At 45.5% G+C, this 5,613-nt stretch overlaps 1 protein-coding gene across 2 annotated transcripts in view; it reads right to left on the bottom strand.

Annotated features, from left to right (window-relative positions):
* The window catches only part of LOC106594265 (receptor-type tyrosine-protein phosphatase epsilon), a 56,144-nt gene extending 51,186 nt beyond the window's left edge, over nt 1-4,958 (bottom strand). For both annotated transcript variants that reach the window (XM_045687672.2, XM_045687670.2), the window contains exon 1: nt 4,672-4,958. The gene's annotated coding sequence lies outside the window, so the exon portion shown is untranslated. The remainder of the gene's footprint in view (nt 1-4,671) is intronic.
* Between the last annotated feature and the right edge of the window lie 655 nt (nt 4,959-5,613).

The following is a 5,613-nucleotide window of genomic DNA, read 5'->3' on the forward strand; positions in this document are numbered from 1 at the left end:
CCCCACACACACTCCTGAAAACAACACCGCCACAAACACTCCTGAAAACAACACCGCCACAAACACTCCTGAAAACAACACTGCCACACACACTCCTGAAAACAACACCGCCACACACACTCCTGAAAACAACACCGCCACACACACTCCTGAAAACAACACCGCCACACACACGCCTGAAAACAACTATGGATAACCTATGCTGCACATACTTTTTTTGTCTCTGTTCCTGTCTCTGTTCCTGTCTCTGTTCCTGTCTCTGTTCCTGTTCCAGTCTCTGTTCCTGTCTCTGTTCCTGTTCCTGTCTGTTCCTGTTCCTGTCTCTGTTCCTGTCTCTGTTCCTGTCTCTGTTCCTGTTCCTGTCTCTGTTCCTGTCTCTGTTCCTGTCTCTGTCTCTGTTCCTGTCTCTGTTCCTGTCTCTGTTCCTGTTCCTGTCTCTGTTCCTGTCTCTGTTCCTGTTCCTGTCTCTGTTCCTGTCTCTGTTCCTGTCTCTGTTCCTGTTCCTGTCTGTTCCTGTTCCTGTCTCTGTTCCTGTCTCTGTTCCTGTCTCTGTTCCTGTTCCTGTCTCTGTTCCTGTCTCTGTTCCTGTCTCTGTTCCTGTCTCTGTCTCTGTTCCTGTCTCTGTTCCTGTCTCTGTTCCTGTTCCTGTCTCTGTTCCTGTCTCTGTTCCTGTCTCTGTCTCTGTTCCTGTCTCTGTTCCTGTCTCTGTTCCTGTCTCTGTTCCTGTCCATGTCTCTGTCCCTGTCTCTGTCTCTGTCCCTGTCTCTGTCTCTGAACCCTGTTCCTGCTCCTGTCCCTGTCCCTGTCTCTGTCTCTGTCCCTGTCTCTGTCTCTGTCTCTGTCCCTGTCTCTGTCCCTGTCTCTGTCTCTGTCTCTGTCCCTGTCTCTGTCTCTGTCCCTGTCTCTGTCTCTGTCTCTGTCCCTGTCTCTGTCCCTGTCTCTGTCTCTGTCTCTGTCCCTGTCTCTGTCTCTGTCCCTGTCTCTGTCTCTGTCTCTGTCCCTGTCTCTGTTCCTGTTCCTGTCTCTGTTCCTGTCTCTGTTCCTGTCCCTGTCTCTGTTCCTGTCTCTGTTCCTGTCCCTGTCTCTGTCCCTGTCTCTGTCCCTGTCTCTGTCTCTGTCTCTGTCCCTGTCTCTGTCTCTGTCCCTGTCCCTGTTCCTGTTCCTGTTCCTGTCCCTGTCCCTGTCCCTGTCTGTCTCTGTTCCTGTCTCTCTCTTCCCCCCACCGTCCCTCCCTCATTCAGTCTCTCTCCCTCTCTGTTATAATATCTGTGGGATATTACACAGACAGTAAACTGGTTCAGTTCTGGTGACCGCAATATGATGACGCCTGGGACCCTTAACACACACACACACACACACACACACACACACACACACACACACACACACACACACACACACCACACACACACACACACACACACACACACACACAAAACAAACACACACACATACGCAGAGAGAGACACACACACACACAGACAGACACACAGACACACTCAAAACAAACATACACACAGAGAGAGACACACACACACAAAACAAAAACAAACACACACACACACTGAGGTGAGACAGATTGGAAAACAACAATGGAATGAAATCCATTTAAGTCAGTCTATCTAATCTAATGCAGAACCTTCATCTGTTCTGCAGAATGAATTACATTTCATTTCCACTTCCCTCCCAGACCTCCGTCTTCCTGTAGATCAGTCTGTAAACCCGTTAAATGTCACAAAATGTCAACGCGCTGGAAATGTACCGGGAATGTAAATAGGAAGACATTATTAAAATGTTTACTTATTACACATGCTCTTATAAATTATTAAGAACAAAGTCACAAGTTAAACATCTCGTATGTTCTCAGTCAAATAGTTGGTATCATTAGGACTTTAACTATCTGGAATAGTATAGTTGGTATCTTTAGGACTTTAACTATCTGGAATAGTATAGTTGGTATCATTAGGACTTTAACTGGAATAGTATAGTTGGTATCATTAGGACTTTAACTGGAATAGTATAGTTGGTATCATTAGGACTTTATCTGGAATAGTATAGCTGGTATCATTAGGACTTTATCTGGAATAGTATAGTTGGTATCATTATGACTTTATCTGGAATAGTATAGCTGGTATCATTGGGACTTTATCTGGAATAGTATAGCTGGTATCATTAGGACTTTAACTATCTGGAATAGTATAGTTGGTATCATTAGGACTTTATCTGGAATAGTATAGTTGGTATCATTATGACTTTATCTGGAATAGTATAGTTGGTATCATTAGGACTTTATCTGGAATAGTATAGTTGGTATCATTAGGACTTTAACTATCTGGAATAGTATAGTTGGTATCATTGGAACTTTATCTGGAATAGTATAGTTGGTATCATTAGGACTTTAACTATCTGGAATAGTATAGTTGGTATCATTGGGACTTTATCTGGAATAGTATAGTTGGTATCATTAGGACTTTAACTATCTGGAATAGTATAGCTGGTATCATTATGACTTTATCTGGAATAGTATAGTTGGTATCATTAGGACTTTAACTATCTGGAATAGTATAGCTGGTATCATTATGACTTTATCTGGAATAGTATAGTTGGTATCATTAGGACTTTATCTGGAATAGTATAGTTGGTATCATTAGGACTTTATCTGGAATAGTATAGTTGGTATCATTAGGACTTTAACTATCTGGAATAGTACAGTTGGTATCATTGGGACTTTATCTGGAATAGTATAGTTGGTATCATTAGGACTTTAACTATCTGGAATAGTATAGTTGGTATCATTGGGACTTTATCTGGAATAGTATAGTTGGTATCATTAGGACTTTAACTATCTGGAATAGTATAGCTGGTATCATTATGACTTTATCTGGAATAGTATAGTTGGTATCATTAGGACTTTAACTATCTGGAATAGTATAGCTGGTATCATTATGACTTTATCTGGAATAGTATAGTTGGTATCATTAGGACTTTATCTGGAATAGTATAGTTGGTATCATTAGGACTTTATCTGGAATAGTATAGTTGGTATCATTAGGACTTTAACTATCTGTGAATTGACACTCTCACGTATACAACTTTAACCTTTTTTCTTCACAATTTCGTGATATCCAATTGGTCGTTACAGTCTTGTCCCAGCTGCACTGCTTCTTGACACACTGCTCGCTTAACGCGGAAGCCAGCCGCACCAATGTGTCGGAGGAAACACCGTACAGCTGGTGACTGAAGTCAGCCTGCAGGCGCCCGGCCCGCCACAAGAAGTCGCTAGAGCGCGATGGGACAAGGAAATCCCGACCGGCCAAACCCTCCCCTAACCCGGACAACGCTGGGCCAATTGTGCACCGCCACATGGATTTCCCGGTCATGGCCGGCTGTAATACAGCCTGGGATAGAACCAGGGTCTGTAGTGACGCCACATGGATTTCCCGGTCATGGCCGGCTGTAATACAGCCTGGATTTGAACCAGGGTCTGTAGTGACGCCACACTGCAACGCAGTCCTTTAGAGCGCTGCGTCACTCGGGAGGCAGAAATAAATCCAACATATCTCTATGGTTACAACAATAACACAACAGTAACTGTTCTCAGTAATCTGTCATTTCCTGTACTGTCAGTTTTCTCTATAAAGACCAAAGGAAACTCCAGTATAAGGAACTATCTGACCACTAGCCTTGGTAACCATGGCAGCATTCCCACTATGCAGAGAGATAACTATCTGACCACTAGCCTTGGTAACCATGGTGATACAGTAGTGTTCCCGCTATGCAGAGAGATAACTATCTGACCACTAGCCTTGGTAACCATGGTGATACAGTAGTGTTCCCGCTATGCAGAGAGATAACTATCTGACCACTAGCCTTGGTAACCATGGTGATACAGTAGTGTTCCCGCTATGCAGAGAGATAACTATCTGACCACTAGCCTTGGTAACCATGGTGATACAGTAGTGTTCCCGCTATGCAGAGAGATAACTATCTGACCACTAGCCTTGGTAACCATGGTGATACAGTAGTGTTCCCACTATGCAGAGAGATAACTACCTGACCACTAGCCTTGGTAACCATGGTGATACAGTAGTGTTCCCACTATGCAGAGAGATAACTACCTGACCACTAGCCTTGGTAACCATGGCAGCATTCCCACTATGCAGAGAGATAACTATCTGACCACTAGCCTTGGTAACCATGGTGATACAGTAGTGTTCCCGCTATGCAGAGAGATAACTATCTGACCACTAGCCTTGGTAACCATGGCAGCATTCCCACTATGCAGAGAGATAACTATCTGACCACTAGCCTTGGTAACCATGGCAGCATTCCCACTATGCAGAGAGATAACTATGAGGAATGAGGCTTGATCAGCACTAACTCACAACCAGATGTTATGTTATGGACAGTACCTTGACAGCAGGGTTTAGAGGGGATGTTAAGGACAGGTCCTGGACCAGATGTTATGGACAGTACCTTGACCAGCAGGGTTTAGAGAGGATGTTAAGGACAGGTCCTGGACCAGATGTTATGGACAGTACCTTGACCAGCAGGGTTTAGAGGGGATGTTAAGGACAGGTCCTGGACCAGCTGTTATGGACAGTACCTAGACCAGCAGGGATTAGAGGGGATGTTATGGACAGGTCCTGGACCAGATGTTATGGACAGTACCTGGACCAGCAGGGATTCACAGCGTGCTGTTTCTTCCGTTTCTTCTTCTTCTCAGATCCATAACAGCCTGTTTGGTCCTGGCTTGGTTCAGTCAGTGGTCACATTGCTCTGAGGTCTGCTGTGGGTCTCTAGAGAGGTCTCCTGGTCCTCAGCTAGGGGAGGGGGTGGAGGTCCGGTCTCACAGCCCAGGGAGGAGAGAGGCTCAGTGGGTAGCTGCTGTCTCTGTGTCCCTCTGTCCAAGGCTGCGGCAAGGTGTGTGTGAGAGGAGTGAGCTAGACAGAGACACACTCACTGCTCCACATCCAGCTCTCCTGGCAGGATCACACTATATCCACACTGCACACACAGCTCTTAAAGGGACGGTCACCACCTTTATTACAGGAGCCGCTCTTAAAGGGACGGTCACCACCTTTATTACAGGAATAGAGAGAAAGAGAGGGAGAGAAGAGGAGAGGATGTCAGACATTTAATTATGTGGCTTTGATAGGAAAACAAGGAGAGGGAGAGGAGGAGAGGAAAAGGAGGAGAGGAGGAGAGGAGCTTCAGACGCAATCGTTAGGCAAGGGTAATTTCAGAGTAGGAAAGGATGAAACAGCGTCTGTGCCACCAGTAAGTACAGATAGTAACGTTAGTATAAACCCCCTCGCACGGTCCCCGCAGCCGGACATCTTTCTCATGGCTTCTGGAGGGAAACGCTGTAGGAATGCTCAACCGGTGTCGCTTATTCAGCCGACAGAAACTTTCAACCGGTTCTCCCCATTAAGCGAGTCGGAGTCGGAGGCCGAGATTTCTCTGGTCTCTGCTCCTCCCGTTGTGGGGTCTGAGATGCCGACGGCTCCCACCATTAGCTCTGACAAATTGAAAACCCTAGTCATTGGCGACTCCATTACCCGCAGTATTAGACTTAAAACGAATCATCCAGCGATCATACACTGTTTACCA

Source organism: Salmo salar, chromosome 01 (genome assembly GCF_965601325.2).
Source record: "Salmo salar chromosome 01, fSalSal1, whole genome shotgun sequence".
NCBI classification, from domain to species: domain Eukaryota; kingdom Metazoa; phylum Chordata; class Actinopteri; order Salmoniformes; family Salmonidae; genus Salmo; species Salmo salar.